Raw genomic sequence first — 19,436 nt, 5'->3', positions numbered from 1 at the left:
GCATATAAACATGTTAAAGGTCTTCTAAAAGTTCATAGAAAGTTCATGCATATTAAAACAAAACTATGCATAGACTTCAAAATGTTTTTACACCAAAATAAACTGATACTTTAATTATACTTTCAGGAAATTTATGTGAAGTCCTCTTTTATATATGTATACATTGAAATAAGACAATTTTGGGGTCAGCAGGTGGTGTGGTTGAGGCTCTGGACTCCCATATGACTGACCATGGTTTGAATCCTAGATCTAGTGGCTTGCTTTCTCACTTTCCCTCTCTCTCTCTCTTTCTCTGGTCAAATTAAAAATAATAATAATAAATAAAAATTAATTAAAATATTTTTAAAAGAAATAAGATAATTTATGAATTTAGCAAAAAGCTATCCAGCTTTTACTTAAGCTAATATTTGTATTGGTTCATGTAGCCTGAATATAATTTGGCTACATGAGGAAGATAATTCAAACTCTTGTAGAATATCAGAGCAGTCAGAAAAGAGTTTGAAATAAAAAATATGGTCAAGGATACTACATTCTGGTCAGCTCACTGAGAGAATAAGTAGCCACTTACTTGGCTGGTTTGAAGTGATCTGAAAGATTATCTTTCTAAAATTGTTTCCCTTCTAGAACAAGTGCTGTGCCAGAATTACTTAGCATATTTTCTTATCATTTATCACCTTTAAATATATATACGAATGCAGTAAGTATTATTTAATTTACTCATTACAAAGATGCATCGATTTAATAGAAATTTTAAAAGACTAAATTTAAATGTTCATATTGATTGTAAAATACATCCTTATTTCAGAAATGTTGACATGCAAAAAAACCCCAAACAATGAAATGCATTTTTTCATTAAAAAAATGTCAAGGAGGAGTGCTATTAGCGAGATGGCAGATTAAGGGTTACCAGCACTTGTGCCCTGACAGAAACATCAACTTGAACAACCATCCATGCATTAGGAAACATTCACAAGAGCTACAGAAACCATCCTGGGTAAAGCAAAGAAGTAAGAAGAGATGTTCTGAAGAGGGTGGAAGAACAGTTTCCCATTCCCCATGTTTTCCTCCTTCAAGTGTAGATGGCACCGAGAGAGACCCACAGGAGGAGGGAAGGGAGTAACGTCAACACTCAGTTTCACCACAGACCTCAGCACCATGCATAACCCAGTGAATTCTGGTGCCAGGCCAGTGCCATGGTTCCAGGCCTACCCTAGGCCTGCCCCAGCACCAGGATGGCTCTAGCAGCCTTAGAAACTAGGCCAGCTCTGGCAGCCTTTGAAAATAGGCCAATATCCATAATCCATAACCCAGCCTCTAAGTCATCCCCGTGACCCCAGACCAAACCCACTCCTGCAGACCCAGGTCCGGGCTAGTGCTGTGGCCTCAGTCTGCAGGCCAGTCCTTAGGCCCCAATGATGTTAGAAAGCCTGATTACCAAATTCAGGAGAATGAAACTGGACCCTTATATCACCCACATACAAAATCGACTCAAAATCGATTAAAGGCTTAAATGTAAGACCTTAACCTGAAACTATAGTATTACTAAAACAGGGAAACATTTCTTGACATTGGTCTGAGCAATGATTTTATAGATATGACATCACAAAGCAAAGACAACAGAAGCCAAAACAGACATATGGGATTACATCAAACTAAAAATCTTCTGCACAGCAAAAGAAATAATCAACGGTGTGAAGAGACAACCTAAAGTAGAGATGGCTGATAATACTTCTAAATCATACCTGAGAAGGGGATAATATCTAGAATACATAAAGACTATATAAGGAAAAAGATAAGTACCCCTACTTAAAAATGGACAAAGGACCTAAATAGATATTTTCCTGACAACGACATACAAATGATCAAAAGGTATATGAAAAATGTTCACATCAGTAACCATCAACAAAGTGCAGATCAAAACCATAACAACATCACCACACACCTGTCAGGACGGTTATTTTCAGAAACACAAGTAACAGATGTTGATGAGGATAAAGGAAAAAGCATACCACTTCTGGGTATACTTTCAAAGGAAATCAAACAGCTATCTCAAAAAGATCTCAGCACGTCCATGTTCGCTGGAGCATTATTCACATTGTCTGAAGAGGAGGAACCAACCTAAGTATCTTTCAGTCAGATAAACGCATAAAGGAAATGTGATGCTAAGTGTTAAAAAACAGGTACAGAAAGACAAACACAATATACAGTACTGGTTGATCTTAGCAATTTGTAGAACCCAAAAACATAAAATCTGTAGAAGCAGAGGATACAATGCTGATTGACTGTCTAAGGCTGGAGTGTGGGAGGAATGAAATGTCAGTCAAAGGGCACAAGGTATCAGGTTGGCTGAGAATATTGCAGAGATCAGACACGTAGCACAGGGACTAAAGTTAATACTGTGTTGTACACTGGGAATTTCCTGACAGATCTTAAATTTCGTGACCATGCACAAAAGATGTAAGTGCGAAGGTACAGAAATGTTAATTAGATTGACAGTAGTAATAATTTCAAACTGTATGCATATCAAGACATCATGTTGTATACCTTAAATACTTAAGAGGTCTTTAAAAGGTTCAAGAAAATGGTACATTACGAAAAAACTGTGTATTTCAAACTTGTTTGTACCAAAATAGTACCTTAATTCTATTTTTCCATGAACTTTCTGAAGTTCAATATATACAGTTCAATATATATAATTTTTAATGGGAAAGAGAGGGCTTAAAAAAAAAAACTTTATTTTAAACAGAGAGACAGACCCCTCAACAAGGTCCAGCCTCAGATCAGAGGCACGTACGATGAGAATCTGGAATTCAACAGAGAACCCTTCTGTGTGGTATTGTCTCGTAGTGTCATGTTTTACCACGTTTTGTCACTATGTGGCACCCAAAGAGAGATTTTTGGACTGGGTGTCACTCTGTCAAACCCTCCGGTTTCAGCCCACTGATTAGGATTATAGGCATGTGCCACCACATTCGATCTGTTTAGGTTGGGCCAGGAATCAAATCTTGGTCTCATGTAGCCTCACCACTGAGCAGCCCCATTTTTTCTTATTTTTTTTAAATAGGTTTTTACTGTAATTTGTTCACTTGCCAGAGAGAGAGAGAGAGAGAGACAATGAGAGAGAAAGTGAGAAATTATCCCCTGCGGGAATAGCCATGTCGCAGTCTCTTCTCCATTCTCCTCTTGGGACTTTGAACATGCATGCACAGGCACTCAGCATAAATTTCAAGCCAAGAGGTCTGGGACTCAAACCGCAGCTAGCCATGTGGGAATCTAGAACCTTAACCACCATGCCACCTGACGACCCCAAGAAGCAGGATCTGGGCAGTGTACATAACCATAGTTCCATGGCTGATTTACACAAGCAATACTCTGTAACAGTTGGAAACATGTGTACTTCTAATCCTTTGTTCTGTTGTTTTACTTTTTTACTTTGGGCTTACCCAGATTTTTGCATCAAGGCTCTGATTTCAAGAATTCACTCATGGTCTCTGATAGTCTTGCTACATAGTCAGGTATAGAAAGGTGGCTATGGTGTTTTCCATGACTCATTTCAGTCAAGAGGCTCACCCTTTGCATATATTCAACAGTGCAAATAGCTGCTATTCCCCTTGTGGAAGATGTTTCCAGTTTTTGCAAGTGATTTTCTTTCAAAATGTCAACTTTCTTACCTGCCCTGATTAGCAGCACATTTGTGATTCATGATCTTAGGTTTGGTCCTATCAATGGTACTTTAAATCATTATGAGTTGGATTTTAATTTACCTGACCTTGTCCTAAAATTCAAAGAAATTACATGAACTCCTTGCCTGACTATGCACTAGTGCTTCGGTTTTATTAAATATTCATGCACATCACAAAGTTTCCATTTGAATATTTTGTGGTTAATCTTACTACAGTGACATCAAAATGGAGGTCTTAACTTTAAAAGATAAAAGATGTCTGACTTATCCTTCTTTAATCAGTTGGACTGTTGTGTATTTCCCTAATTTCATGTCTGAAGCATCACTTCTTGACACTGGTGACTGCATAGAGTACCCCTTATTTCTCTTTTCTCTTTCTCTGACATGTATTTTGCTCCATCTTCATCTCTCCATCAATGTTTACCTAGACCTTTCCTCCTGGACTCTTGCTGCTAGTGGGCTAAGATGAGAGCTGGTAGAAAGCACTCTTGAGCATGAAGGGATCGTTTCCAAGGGCTGATCCTGACTCCAAAGAGGAAGTGACCAAAACGCAGAGATTTGACTAAACGCAGTTTAGTCACTGAATATTTTCAGTATTCAATTTACAGCAAGTCATCCATTCAAAACATACAGCACTATATAATAAAGCAGTTTGATGATTATTTTGAAATGTAAACAAAAAATGTTTATATTTAATTTTCAAATAAATAGTTGATAGTTTCCTCTCTGTGAAATAAAATTAGGTTTCTACAAATTTTAGCATTCAGATGTGTGATCTCAACTGCATAATTACCTAAACTTCAGGCATAACTGACACCTCTTAATACTTAAGCATAAATTAAAAGTACATGGTTTGCTAGCCAGATTCTTTACTGTCAATTAAGATAATGACTAGGAAAAGACCAGTAATTTCTTTATACAGAAGAGTAAATATGACTTCTAGGATGTTATAAAAAGCATATATTAAGATTCTGTATTTCTGCAACAGAGAGTACCAGGTTTTCTGGAACCAATTTTGTGTTATAGTCATGTATTATTAGAACAATCATTTCTATTGAGTTTAGTGTCCAATGAAATTACAGAAAGTTGTTTGTACTTTAGGATGCCTTTAAATCTTCCATCATGGAAGCATAATGCCTAGTTTTTAGAATTTTGCATTTCCTTGAAATACACTGTACATTACATTTATTAACATCATCTGTTGGGACCTGGAGTTGGTGTAATGGCTATGTTACTGGAATCCCATCTGGTCGACCACGGTTCGAGTCCCAGACCCGATGGCTTAAACTCACACCAGGCGCATGTATGTGTGTGCCCAAGATCCCGAGAGAAGAATGGAGGAGAAGGGATTGGGGCATGGCTGTCCCTTCTGGTGGGTGATTTCTTGCTTTCTGTCTGTCTCTCTCTCTCTGTCTTTCTTGAGAGCACATGCCCTATAACAAAAACCTCTCAAAAACAAAACAAAAAACAAACAAACAAACAAAAAAAACAAAAAGCATCACCTATTACTGTTCAGTGATAAGTATGTTGTTTAAGTGCTTTTCTCTAATTGGGTCATAGTGAAATGAGCAGCCTCTTACTATGTGTGCATGCATAACAGGAAGCTTCTGAATAATGTCTTTTTCTCTGAATGCAAAATGAAATCTGTTACAGGACGAGTAACATACAAAAAGATCCAAAATATTCCATTATTTATATTTTCTGCAAGAATAATCAATGAGATTCAATGGGGGCTAAAGTATAAGAAATCAGAACAGAACTTTAGAGGTAGACTTCGATGGCTCTGTACAAAGAAAGAGGAACTATAAATATTAAAGTTATCCTATAAGGCTTCCTTGGCAGGCAATGAGAACTCTGTTATCGAATATGTTCAAAGAGACCTGATGTTGGAGGGAAAATGCAAATGCTAAATAAGACAATGGCTGATATCCCTTTCTAAGTCCCTGTCAAGTGGTGAGATGTCAATGCTTGGTAATTCTAGACAAAACAGAATACTTAATTTGAAGACTATTTTTCTAAATACATATTTATTGTAAATTATAAACTTCCTTGCACCTTGGAGCTAAAGCAATGAATAAGACAGCTTCACCTCAAAGAACTTAAATGATGAAGCACTGGAAAAGGCTGATGAAGACAATGATGGGCAGGTTACAATGCATACACCCTTGGTTGTACAAGGGTCTGGGGCAGCAGCAGATTATCTAGTAGACTAACAAAGCCCATGTTTGTGGCATCAGGAAAGCAGGGGACCCAGAAATAAATGGCTTTTAAAGAAATTTGTACATGGGAACCAGCAGTTAGCGTAATGGCTATGTCGCTGGACTCCCATGTAGTCGACCACGGTTCACGTCCCGGACCCAGTGGCTTAAAACTCACACCGGGCGTGTGTGCGTGCGTGCCCAAGATCCCGAGAGGAGAATGGAGGAGAAGGGATTGTGGCGTGACCATCCCCCCTGGGGGGTGATTTCTCGCTTTCTGTCTCTCTCTGTCTGTCTGACGAGCACACGCGCCCTATAGAGAAAACCTCTCCAAAAAAAAAAAAAGAAATTTGCACATGATATGTCAAAGCACCAAAGTAACTGTCATGACAAGAAGGTAACTTCTTGAACTTATTTTTACCATTTCCTGCTACAGTTTTTTACTTAATCCTGATGGTCATAAGGGACCACTAAAGAATGTCCAGCTGAAGAGCAACCTGATGATATACCCATATGCTGTGGAAAGAAAAGCTCTGTGGATGACGTGAAGGGGCACCTGGAAGCAAGATGAGCATTGTTGAAAAAACTCAGCAAGAGGTGAAAAGTGTAAAATCAGAGGCAATGGAAATGCAGAGAATAAGAGAAGATCAGGAAATATTAGGCTCTCCTGGATTTGGTGAATGATTATAGAGATGAATGGTAAAAGAGAAATGAATAATCCGTTTTGGATTTGTCTCCTTTCTTTAGCCATTGTATTAGGTCGTCAGAAAAGTCATGTCACATTTTTGCACAAAAAAACAGAAAATACACGTCATGACTTTTCTGACAACTCAATATTTCAGTAAAAATTATGAACTTACAAAAGCATGTCAGGACCTCCAAGAATTCTACTCCACAGACTCGGGGTCTGCACTGATCACCATACACCAGCTATTTTAAAGTTAAGTGCTATAGACCATCTTCCTCTTTTTAGCCTAAGCAGCAAAACATAACTTTTCACCTTATTTTTAAGCCAACATCCCAATTTCCTCTTAGTATTTAGGTCTTCGATTGGATGTGCATTAAATACAAATATTTTAAAGATGTAGACAAGACTACTGCATCGTCCAGAGTGAATATGATGCACTGAGTGTCAGTAAGCTTACACATGAAAAAGAGCAAGTCCTATGGGGAACTATGGATACTTACACTGCTTTAAAATGAATTTCCCAGAACTGAGAATTGTTCATTATTTTTATGGGAATGTGTGTGTCACAATCCCCCTTGCTTGGACCCTCAGAACAGCTGGAATCACAGGCATGCACCATGGTCCCTCGCCTTTCAGGGTGGGCTGGGAGTGAACCCAGTCATCCCAGGCAGCCTCAGCCTGACAAGCAGCACCAGCAACTGCATGCATCTGCAACTGGATCCATAATTACAGGGTTTTAAAAAAAGAAAAAAAAAAAACCTCATGTGATGGGGAAACAACATGAATCTTTAATACTATCACCTTACTATTCAGAGACTCCCGTCCTATCTACCATATGCTAGGCTGAAAGTCAAGGTAAAGTCTACATGATTGAGAATCAAGTGTTTTCAGGAATTCTCTGTTAAGTGTTGACACATTGGTTTGGAAATGATCTTTACTGAAATTCATACTGATACTATGGTCAGAAAAAAGTCTGAAGAAAATTTTGGTCACCTAAGAGACTGAGTACATTTCCATTAGAGTTTAAAAAGGAATACATCTTAGCTCAGGCAACTTGAACAAAATGTCACTGCTGTGCTGCTTAAAAATGGACATTTATTTCTCACAGCTCTGAAGGAACTGGATGACTTGGCTCCTGGTGAGGGCGAAGTTCTAGGCCAGTAGATGCCCACTTTCTTGCTGTGTCCTCATATGGTGAGATAAAGTATTACGGTCTCTTGTCCTGCTTTTGTAAGGACACTTATTCTATTTCATACAAACCTAACTACATTCCAAAGGCACCACCTCTACCATCACATAGGGGGTTAGGTCTTCAACGTATGAATTTTAAGGAGACACAAACATTTCAATCAGAAAAGCATAGAAATGAGTATCCAAAAGGACTTTGATATGGAACCAACAGATGGTGTACTGGTTACATGTCACTGGACTCCCACATGGCTGACCATGGTTCGAGTCCTGGAACCAGAGGCTTGAAACTCATGTAGGGCACGTGTATTTGAGTGTCCAAATCTTGAGAAGAATGGAAAGAATTGAGGCATGGCCATCCCCCCCAGGGGGTGATTTCTTGCTTTCTGTTTCTCCAGTGAGTGCAAAAAAATCTCTCGAAAAGAAATTAAAAAAAAGACATTATGGTCATTTAACAAATGTTTATTTTGCCCACTATATGCCAGGTATGGTGGATACAGATGAAAATCTCTGCACTCCTAAAGCACACATTCTAATGCTGATAGAGGAAACAACCAACAAAATAAATCCTGCAATGAGAGCGGTAAATGCTATAGAGAAAAACAAGGGACTATGAGAAGTAGGTATAATTTGAAATATGCTTTTCAGTTGCTGAAAAAAATGGCATCTAAACAAAGACTTTCTGCAGGAAGTGTTCACAGTAGTGGCAAAAATAAGAAAAAAATCCTCAGAATACAGCAGGCCTTGGGTATTCCTCTAAAAGCAAAAAAGGCCAGCGTGGCTAGATGAAAGCAGAGCAGAGAGAGCAGGCAGAGTGTAGAGAAGGAGTAGGAGACAAAAATCAGGAAAGAATTACATGCCACTTTAAAGATTTGGGTCTAACTCTAAGCACTATAGACTGAATATTTGTGCCTTCACTCCCCAAATGCGTATGTTAAGTGGCCAAGAGGTGGTGTGGTGACAGACTCCAACATGACTGACCACAGTTCTAATCCCGGACCCTGAAGAGTGAACTCAAGTCAGACGCATGTGTGCCCAAAATCCTGAATGGAGAATGGAGGGCAAGGAATTGTGGCATGGCCATCCCCTCTGGGGATGATTTCTCACTTTCTCTCTCTCTCTCTCTCTGTCTCAGGCAAGTACATATGCCCTATAGTAAAAAAAAAAAATCTCTCTTAAAAAAAGAAAAAAAAGTCTAACCCTAATAAAATGGAACTGGGATGTAGCGTCTCTGGGAGGTAATGAGAAATGTACCCTTATGAAAAAGGACCCTAAAGTGATGGCTTCAAGGTTACTTCGTGGTGCTGCAGCGCTGGCCACGCAGGCCCTGAGGGCCCGTGGCCCCAATGGAGCAGCCGCAGTGCGCTCCATGGCGTCTGGAGGTGGTGTTCCTACTGATGACAAGCAGGCAACTGGACTGGAGAGGGAGATCATGGTGGCTGCACGGAAGGGACTGGACCCATACGATTTACTACCCCCAAGGCAGCTTCAGGCACTAAGGAAGATCCTAATTTAGTTCCTTCCATCACCAACAAGCAAATAGTAGGCTGCATCTGTGAAGAGGACAACAGTGCTGTCATCCTGGTTCTGGCTGCACAAAGGTGAGACCCAGCGATGCCTTAACTGTGGAACCCATTACAAGCTGGTGCCCCACCAGTTGGCCCACTGAACCCCTCCCTCAAAATGTGTTGTAAAGTTTATTTCCAATAAATACTAGCCATTCCAGTGGCTCTTCCTCCTGTAAAAAAAAAAAAAAAAAAAAAAAAAAAAAAAGGACCCTAGAGAGCTTCCTTGATCCTTCCACCATGTAAGAACACAACACGAAAAGAGCCGACTATGAAGAAGCTGGCCTTTGCTAGATACTGAATCTGCCAGCTCCTTGACCTTGACCTTGGACTTCCTAGCCTCCCGAAGTGTGAGAAATAAATGTCTGTTGTTTAGAAGCTATACAGTCTATGATATTTTTTTTACAGCAGCCCAAACAGACTAAAATACTGAGATGAGTAGTCAACAGAGTAATGAACAGAGGAATGGCTTTATTTCCAAATATGACTACTGTGTGAAAACAAACTATACAAGAGTAAATATGGATGAAGAAGGAACTGCCATATCGTCACTTCCATTCACAGCTTATTGGCCAAACTCAGTCACATGATCAAGCCAGAAAACAAAATAGGGACATATACTCCACCTACATAAAAAGTACTGCTCAATGTTAGTCACACTGCAAGAGAGAACGTGAAATCCGGTTACGGAGACACAGAAAACAAATGAGCATAATAACACAATCTACCACAGGTTACATAATTGAATTTAAAAATCGCAGGGCTAGAATAAATCAGTAAGTATAGAAAGAGGACAGAAATTACCCAAGACTGAATCCTAGATTATTCTATTATGGAGAGAGTGACCAGCTGAGGAAAATCTCATGGAGGAAACTGAGATGAAGCTATCAGTGGAGTATAAAAGCAGGAGTATGGCCAACTCAAAGTGAAGAAGAAATTTCAAGAACGGTTATTATTCATATGGGGATGTCAATGAAAAGTTAATGCAGACTGAAAACTGACCACTTGATTAGCAATATAGAAGCCTCTGGGCCTGGAGACGGAAATTTTAGTGACATGAAAAAGGAGTGAAAGCTTGAATGCAATGGCTTTAAGAGAGAAATAGAAGAAAAGCAACTGGATAGTCAGTGTAACTAACTCAAGATGAATTCTGTTTTTTGCAAAGAGTAGATAAATGGACTAAGAGCAGAAGAATAAAGTGGGGTTGAAAGAATGTGAGGAAACAACAGACGCATATCTCTAATTTGAAGCAATACAGTAGAAAGAGGGAAAACTAATATAAAATAAAAGGTGGGAAATAATTAGATAAAGGTCCTTGACTAGATGAGAGGAAAGGGATCCTGGGTACAAATGGGACAGGTTGGCTTCAGAGAGGTGTTCAGACAGTTCACCTCTACTTCGAGAATAAAAGCAGAGTACGTGAGTATGGACGGTGACAGATGACCTTCAGTTTTCTCAGGAAATGTATAGTGGTGCAGCCACAGTGGTACACTGGTGTACAATCCACGGTGACACTAGAAGACATGTGGAAGACTAGAGCTCAGTTTCTGGTGGACTGTCTCATGCCAGGCACACACACACTCATACTCCTGGCTGGCTGACAGCAAGGAAGGCTGCGGGGAGGAGTCCAGGGTGAGACCAAGTGGAGGATGCCGCTCCCCCCAGGAATCGAGGGGAGAACACTAGGAAAACATACTACTGTGATAGAGGTAGACATTGTGTGGCTGCAGCTCCGGATTCAGCTTTAACTAGCCACAGCACGTAAGTCAAATCAAATACCAAACTTATCTAGGCTTCGACTTCTGCAATGGTAAACAGAATAATACCAGCGCCTACCTCATAAGGTTGAAAAGGAAGACTAAATGACATAACGTGTCTGTCTCCCCACAAGAACGTACAGGCCCCATGAAGGTATAGGTTTCCATCTTTTCCCCCCGTACTTACATGGTATCTGGTATGTAAGTATTCACTAAATGTGACCCATTACTAATACCTGGCTAAAGTGGAGTTGTTCCCTTCCTGAACAAAAGTAAAAGGCATTTCCCTGTGACAAGAGTGGGCATGGTGACAAGGGAGAATGGGAGTGTGCGAAGTGTGACCTGAAAATAAAACTCTATAATGACTACTTCGAAAATTTCAGAATGCTTTCTGAGAGATATCCGTGAAAAAGGATAGAATTTTTCCTCTGTCTACTACTTCTGTGGATATTTTTCCTGAGTGGAGTTAACCTCATTCATACAAGTATCGCCTCTCCTCATTAGTTTTCTTTTCTGAATATACGGTAACAATGACACTCACATGCCTTTAAGCCAATCAGGTCTTCTTCTGAATTCTCTATCAAAGCAGTGCTGGTACTACTGCAGTTATATAAAGGTAAAGGTATGCAGGTGTCTGGTTTATTTTTCATGATCACCCAACCTTGAAGTTCACTGACTAGTAGAACAAGAAAAAGAAATACCATGTATCAAGTTCAATTATGAGTGACCTACTTAAACAGTTACTCACTGTTAGCCTCAAATTTAAAATGTGCATTTGATGATAATGTGTGAGATGAAGCATATAGAATCAGTAGACATTTTAAATATAACTATTTCTTGCATATTTAATTGTATCAGTGGGTCATCCACTGAATACATTGACCTATCAATTAGATCCATCAGCATTAAAATATTTGCTGTTTTTAAACTGAGAGAGACAGAGACAGAGTTATTTTTGACAGGGTCTCGCCAGGCCATGATTGCACTGCCTCAATATCATTGACAGTGAGCTAGCTACTGTGCTTGGCTGAGGTCTAGAAATTACCCCTGGCCCTCCCAGATGGTCCTAGACTCACAAAGCAGCTCCTGACCACTCGTACCATCGCAGTTGTGCCAAATTTACTTTTTTTTTTTTCTTTTTAAGGAAAGAGATTTTTTACTATAGGGTGCACACACTGGCTAGAGAAACAGAAAGACAGAAAGTGAGAAATCGTCCCCCAGGAGGATGGCCACACCACAACCCTTTCTCTAGCATTCTCCTCTTGGGATTTTGGACGTGCATGCACACGCACCCAGAGTGAGTTTTAATGGTCAAGGACTCAAACTTTGGTCAACTAAATGGGAGTCCACCAAAGCAACCATTACGCCATCTGCTAGTCCTGCTAATTTTTTTTTTTTTTTTTTTAGTTTTAGTTTTTGCTATATAGGGCTTGTGCACTTAGCAGAGAGAATGAGAGAGCATAGAGAGAAGGGGGGGGAGAGAAAGCGAGCAAGTGAGAGTAAGTAAGAAATCACAATCACTCCCCAGGGAGATGGCCATGCCACAATTCCTTCTCTATCCTTCTCAGGATTTTGGGCATGCATGCTTATGCACCCAGTGTGATTTTCAAACCGCCAGGTCTAGGACTCGAACCACTCAATCAGTCATGTGGGATACAGTGCCTTAACCTCCACCCACTTTCTGGTCCATTATTTTTAGTATTATTACTTCAGTTAAAAAAATAATGAGGGACCAGCAGTTAGCGTAATGGCTATGTCGCTGGACTCCCATGTAGTCGACCGCAGTTTGGAAATAGAAGAAAAGCAACTGGATAGTCAGTGTAACTAACTCAAGATGAATTCTGTTTTTTGCAAAGAGTAGATAAATGGACTAAGAGCAGAAGAATAAAGTGGGGTTGAAAGAATGTGAGGAAACAACAGACGCATATCTCTAATTTGAAGCAATACAGTAGAAAGAGGGAAAACTAATATAAAATAAAAGGTGGGAAATAATTAGATAAAGGTCCTTGACTAGATGAGAGGAAAGGGATCCTGGGTACAAATGGGACAGGTTGGCTTCAGAGAGGTGTTCAGACAGTTCACCTCTACTTCGAGAATAAAAGCAGAGTACGTGAGTATGGACGGTGACAGATGACCTTCAGTTTTCTCAGGAAATGTATAGTGGTGCAGCCACAGTGGTACACTGGTGTACAATCCACGGTGACACTAGAAGACATGTGGAAGACTAGAGCTCAGTTTCTGGTGGACTGTCTCATGCCAGGCACACACACACTCATACTCCTGGCTGGCTGACAGCAAGGAAGGCTGCGGGGAGGAGTCCAGGGTGAGACCAAGTGGAGGATGCCGCTCCCCCCAGGAATCGAGGGGAGAACACTAGGAAAACATACTACTGTGATAGAGGTAGACATTGTGTGGCTGCAGCTCCGGATTCAGCTTTAACTAGCCACAGCACGTAAGTCAAATCAAATACCAAACTTATCTAGGCTTCGACTTCTGCAATGGTAAACAGAATAATACCAGCGCCTACCTCATAAGGTTGAAAAGGAAGACTAAATGACATAACGTGTCTGTCTCCCCACAAGAACGTACAGGCCCCATGAAGGTATAGGTTTCCATCTTTTCCCCCCGTACTTACATGGTATCTGGTATGTAAGTATTCACTAAATGTGACCCATTACTAATACCTGGCTAAAGTGGAGTTGTTCCCTTCCTGAACAAAAGTAAAAGGCATTTCCCTGTGACAAGAGTGGGCATGGTGACAAGGGAGAATGGGAGTGTGCGAAGTGTGACCTGAAAATAAAACTCTATAATGACTACTTCGAAAATTTCAGAATGCTTTCTGAGAGATATCCGTGAAAAAGGATAGAATTTTTCCTCTGTCTACTACTTCTGTGGATATTTTTCCTGAGTGGAGTTAACCTCATTCATACAAGTATCGCCTCTCCTCATTAGTTTTCTTTTCTGAATATACGGTAACAATGACACTCACATGCCTTTAAGCCAATCAGGTCTTCTTCTGAATTCTCTATCAAAGCAGTGCTGGTACTACTGCAGTTATATAAAGGTAAAGGTATGCAGGTGTCTGGTTTATTTTTCATGATCACCCAACCTTGAAGTTCACTGACTAGTAGAACAAGAAAAAGAAATACCATGTATCAAGTTCAATTATGAGTGACCTACTTAAACAGTTACTCACTGTTAGCCTCAAATTTAAAATGTGCATTTGATGATAATGTGTGAGATGAAGCATATAGAATCAGTAGACATTTTAAATATAACTATTTCTTGCATATTTAATTGTATCAGTGGGTCATCCACTGAATACATTGACCTATCAATTAGATCCATCAGCATTAAAATATTTGCTGTTTTTAAACTGAGAGAGACAGAGACAGAGTTATTTTTGACAGGGTCTCGCCAGGCCATGATTGCACTGCCTCAATATCATTGACAGTGAGCTAGCTACTGTGCTTGGCTGAGGTCTAGAAATTACCCCTGGCCCTCCCAGATGGTCCTAGACTCACAAAGCAGCTCCTGACCACTCGTACCATCGCAGTTGTGCCAAATTTACTTTTTTTTTTTCTTTTTAAGGAAAGAGATTTTTTACTATAGGGTGCACACACTGGCTAGAGAAACAGAAAGACAGAAAGTGAGAAATCGTCCCCCAGGAGGATGGCCACACCACAACCCTTTCTCTAGCATTCTCCTCTTGGGATTTTGGACGTGCATGCACACGCACCCAGAGTGAGTTTTAATGGTCAAGGACTCAAACTTTGGTCAACTAAATGGGAGTCCACCAAAGCAACCATTACGCCATCTGCTAGTCCTGCTAATTTTTTTTTTTTTTTTTTAGTTTTAGTTTTTGCTATATAGGGCTTGTGCACTTAGCAGAGAGAATGAGAGAGCATAGAGAGAAGGGGGGGGAGAGAAAGCGAGCAAGTGAGAGTAAGTAAGAAATCACAATCACTCCCCAGGGAGATGGCCATGCCACAATTCCTTCTCTATCCTTCTCAGGATTTTGGGCATGCATGCTTATGCACCCAGTGTGATTTTCAAACCGCCAGGTCTAGGACTCGAACCACTCAATCAGTCATGTGGGATACAGTGCCTTAACCTCCACCCACTTTCTGGTCCATTATTTTTAGTATTATTACTTCAGTTAAAAAAATAATGAGGGACCAGCAGTTAGCGTAATGGCTATGTCGCTGGACTCCCATGTAGTCGACCGCAGTTTGAGTCCCGGACCCGGTGGCTTAAACTCACGCCGGGTGCGTGTGCGTGCGTGCCCAAGATCCCAAGAGGAGAATGGAGGAGAAGGGATTGCAGCATGACCATCCTCCCTGGGGGGTGATTTCTTGCTTTCTGTCTCTATGTCTCTCTCTGTCTGGCGAGCACATGCGCCCTATAGCGAAAACCTCCCCCCCCCCCAAAAAAAAAAAACATTGCCACTTTCAGTATCCTAAATTGGTGGAGTTTTCTTTTTCTCTCCACACTTTAAATGTTTCACTTCACCCTCTCTGCTTTTCACACTTTCTGAGAAGACCGAAATAACCCTTGCCCCTCTACAAGTTTCTTTCTCCCTTCTGGCTTCTTTCAAGACTTTTTTTTTCTTTCAAAATTTTAATCTTTGGGACCAGCAGTTATGTAATGGCTATGTCGCTGGACTCCCATGTAGTCGACCGCGGTTCGAGTCCCAGACCCGGTGGCTTAAAACTCACGCCAGGCCTGTGTGCGTGTGTGCCCAAGATCCCGAGAGGAGAATGGAGAAGGGCTTGCAGTATGGCCATCCCCTCTGGGGGGTGATTTATCACTTTCTATCTCTCTGTCTGTCTCTGTCTGTCTGGTGAGCGCATGCACCCTATAGCAAAAACCTCTCAAAAAAAAAAAAAAAGAATAAAACTAAATTTTCACTATAGTAGTTTAATAGAACCTCTATCTTGTTTATTCAACTGTAGAACTCTTTTTCAATGACACTATTTTATGTGATAAGCATTTGTTCTCATTCAGTAAAATACTGAATTTTCACAATTGAAAACTTTCAAAAATATAATATCAAACACATATTAGATGTTACTATTACTATATAAATGCTAGAAGTCTTTGAATTAATTGATATGTCTTTTGACAAAGATTGTGGCTTTTACAAAGAAAACTTGAAAGTCATTCACCTAATCAACAAATGTGTACTGAATAACCACTCCTTTTAGCTACAATTAAACATATAAAACTTATATGCCAGAGACTGTGATTAGAAAATTTATTTACATTGAGGCTATCAGGTGGCATGGTGGTTAAGGTGCTGGACTCCCTTGTGGTCGACTGTGGTTCAAGCCTTGGACTTGACAGCTTGAAAATCACGCCTCGTGTGTGTGTGTGTGTGTGTGTGTGTGTGTGTGTGTGTGCATACATTTCCAAAATTCCAAGAGGAGAGGAGAAGAGAAGGGAGTATGGAGTGGCCATGTCCCCTGGGGGTGATTTCTCATTTCCCTCTCTGTCTCTTGCTGGTGAGCACACATACCCCAAAGGCAAACCTAAAATAAGAAATTTATTTATATTATCACATTTAATTTTCATGAAACCCAGAGAGGCAATGTTATTCTGAAACCCAAAATCAAGAATCTAATATACTTCTACATATAAATAAAATGTACTGTACTTTTCTTTCTGTGTCTTGGGCTTTTTTTCCCCCTACAATCATATCTTCCAGGGTCGTCTACACTGTTATGAATAAGAGTATCTCCCTTTTAAAAGGCTATATAATATAGATTATTATACATACCACAGTTTCCTTATCCATTACCCACTGATATAGACACTTAGGCTGTTTCTATGACTTGACTGACGTAAGCAGTGCTGTAATGAACATGGGATGAGATACCTCTACAAGGTGACGACGGCTTCACCCTCTTTGAGTATATATCCAGAAGAGAGATCGCTGGGTCACACATCATGTTCGAATTTTGCATTCAGACCTCCATGTGGCTTTCCGCAATGGCTGCACTGACCTATATTTCTATCAACAATGTACAAAGGTGCCCTCCTTTCTCCACACCCTCACCAACACTTGTTATTTCTTATCTTTCTGATAACAGCTGCTCTACAAGGTGTGAGGTATGAAATCTAAAAAAATAATTTAAAAATTAACTTGAATACATAGAAACAGTGAGTAAAACAGTAGTTACCAGGCGTTGAAGAAAATGGGGAGATAGAGGTCAAAGGGCACAAAATTTTAATTCTATAGGGTAAAAAAGTCTGAGATCTAATGTATAGCACGATGAGTATAGTTTGCAATACTGTGATCCAGGTTTTGGGTGATTATGTACATTGATGAGTACACTCCTTCGCTGTAGTAACCATTTTACTCAAAATATTATGTTGGGTACCTCAAACACATAAAGTAAAAATGAAGTTTATTAAAATGTATTTTTAAGAAAGAATTTTAAAAGCCTTGATTGGATTCAATGACTCACTTATGGTTACATGGCTAGAAAATAAGGAGTCCTCAAAAAGTTCATGAAAAAAAAAAATATATTATAAAAACACTAGGATGGAGTTCAGTTTTTACCCCATTGTACTTTAATTCTATTTTTCCATGAGCTTTCTGTAGTCCCTTGTAGGGAGCAGGCAGAACTGCCCAGGACACTAGTGACCTTTGAAGCAGAGGTGACCTTTGGGTCTCTGCTGCAGGGCAATGAAAGCTCTAACAGAGACCATACTGATGCTGCGCTGCAGGGCCGTGTGCACTACGGGAAGCTGCGTGTCAGCCAGGGCCAATGAAAGCCAGGGGCACCTGTTTAGAAGTTGAGATGCAAGAACCATGGGACATAAGATGCTCCACAGCTGCAACCCGTTTTTCTCCACCCCTCATTTCAGCCTAAAAGAATAAACCTGGGAACAGCTCGGGCGGCTCAGGGCCACAGCGTTCTCCAGCAGAGACGACTGACTGGTCCGCCTGATCCTGCTTTCTCTATTTGTGTGTCTGTGTGTGTTTTCTCAATTCAATCATCTGCTTCCACTTGGAGTTCTACGTCCCTTCTCCCCACAGTCCGGGGCAGTCCCTCATATGGCAGATGCAGTAATCAAACTCACTTTTAATTGAAGCCAAGGCCCTGGTTTTGAGTCTAAACCATTGTGCCATTAGGTCCAACTAGCAACTAGACACAAAAGTGAATGACTCAGTCCTTGCCTCATAGCCTGGTTGGGAGATACAGAGTAAAAGACAAAAAGTTTCAGAACTAATATAATCAATGCTTTAAGCAAAAAGTATAGAGTGCTATAGGTATAAGATCTCTGTCTGGAAGATATCTGATTCCCTAAGAACTTAAAAAGTCAGCTGTATGATTGCATATATTATACTTAAGATAACGACAACCTTAATTGCTACAACTTATTGTCTATAAGTTGGCAGGCCTATTGTTTCTATGCTTCACAACAAGACTCACTTTTGCTTCTGTTTTTCATCTATTTGGACAACTGTAAAATTTGTGTTCATACAAAAGCTGTATCTATCCTTGGTCCATACTCATCATTTCCATAACACTAATAAGTACAATAGTGCATTCCTTCACAACACTACATCAATTTTTATGATGTGAATCAATGTCTTCAGTTATTACACTTAAGAAATAGATACATTTATTAAAAATATGAAAACAAGTCTCACTATTATGGCTCCCACAGCAGTTTCTGATGTTGGTAAGAGATGACAAATACAGGGAGTCTGTTATTATCACTCTAATGGCAGCCAGATGTGCTCACTAACAGTTGGGTCTGATGTTTAAACATGAGCTAACAGAAAGATTTCTTATTAGAAGGCAGATAGCAGGGATGGACAGTCCAGTCCTTGGCTGCCTATCTTTTAATATGCTGATACATTATCATTCTCAAGATGGACCCCTTCCCACCCTGATCACAGTAGTGAGCACATGACCCAAACTTGACCAACCAAATTTTGTCCTGCAGAAATTTTAATCTTGGTTCTCTCTCTCTCTCTCTCTCTCTCTCTCTCTCACACACACACACACACACACACACACACACACTCAGAAACTGGAATCAGAGTGGAATCATGTGCACCTACTGTAGACTTCAGTAGACTTGCCCTGATTTGTGCCCTTTTCAAAGTTTGGGTTTCAAACTTTTTCAGTTCCTTCCTACATATCCTAGGTTTGAGTTAGCTTTCTCCCCCTTCTCCACCTTGAGCTCTCTTAGAAGCTTTGTGTCCCTAATAAGAACTAACACAGGCTGGGCTCACCACATGAAGTCAATTACCACTTTGTTTTCAGATGATATGAACCAAACTCAAGTTAGCTTAAGAAAAAAAAAATGAAACGTACTAACTCACAGAACTGGGAAGGC

The 19,436-nt window shown here is 40.2% G+C and overlaps 1 protein-coding gene and 1 pseudogene across 5 annotated transcripts in view; one reads left to right on the top strand and one right to left on the bottom strand.

Moving 5' to 3' along the window:
- LOC102475894 (cytochrome c oxidase subunit 7B2, mitochondrial) overlaps positions 1–19,436 on the bottom strand; it is a 157,578-nt gene that overhangs the window by 24,011 nt on the left and 114,131 nt on the right. The window lies entirely within an intron of this gene.
- LOC102475492 (cytochrome c oxidase subunit 5B, mitochondrial pseudogene) lies at positions 9,036–9,428 on the top strand (annotated as a pseudogene).

This window comes from Tupaia chinensis, unplaced genomic scaffold (genome assembly GCF_000334495.1).
Source record: "Tupaia chinensis unplaced genomic scaffold, TupChi_1.0 Scaffold143697_1, whole genome shotgun sequence".
In the NCBI taxonomy this organism is placed as follows: Eukaryota; Metazoa; Chordata; class Mammalia; order Scandentia; family Tupaiidae; genus Tupaia; species Tupaia belangeri.
The sequence above is the reverse complement of the archived record's forward strand: the minus strand, read 5'-3'. Positions and strand labels throughout refer to the sequence as shown.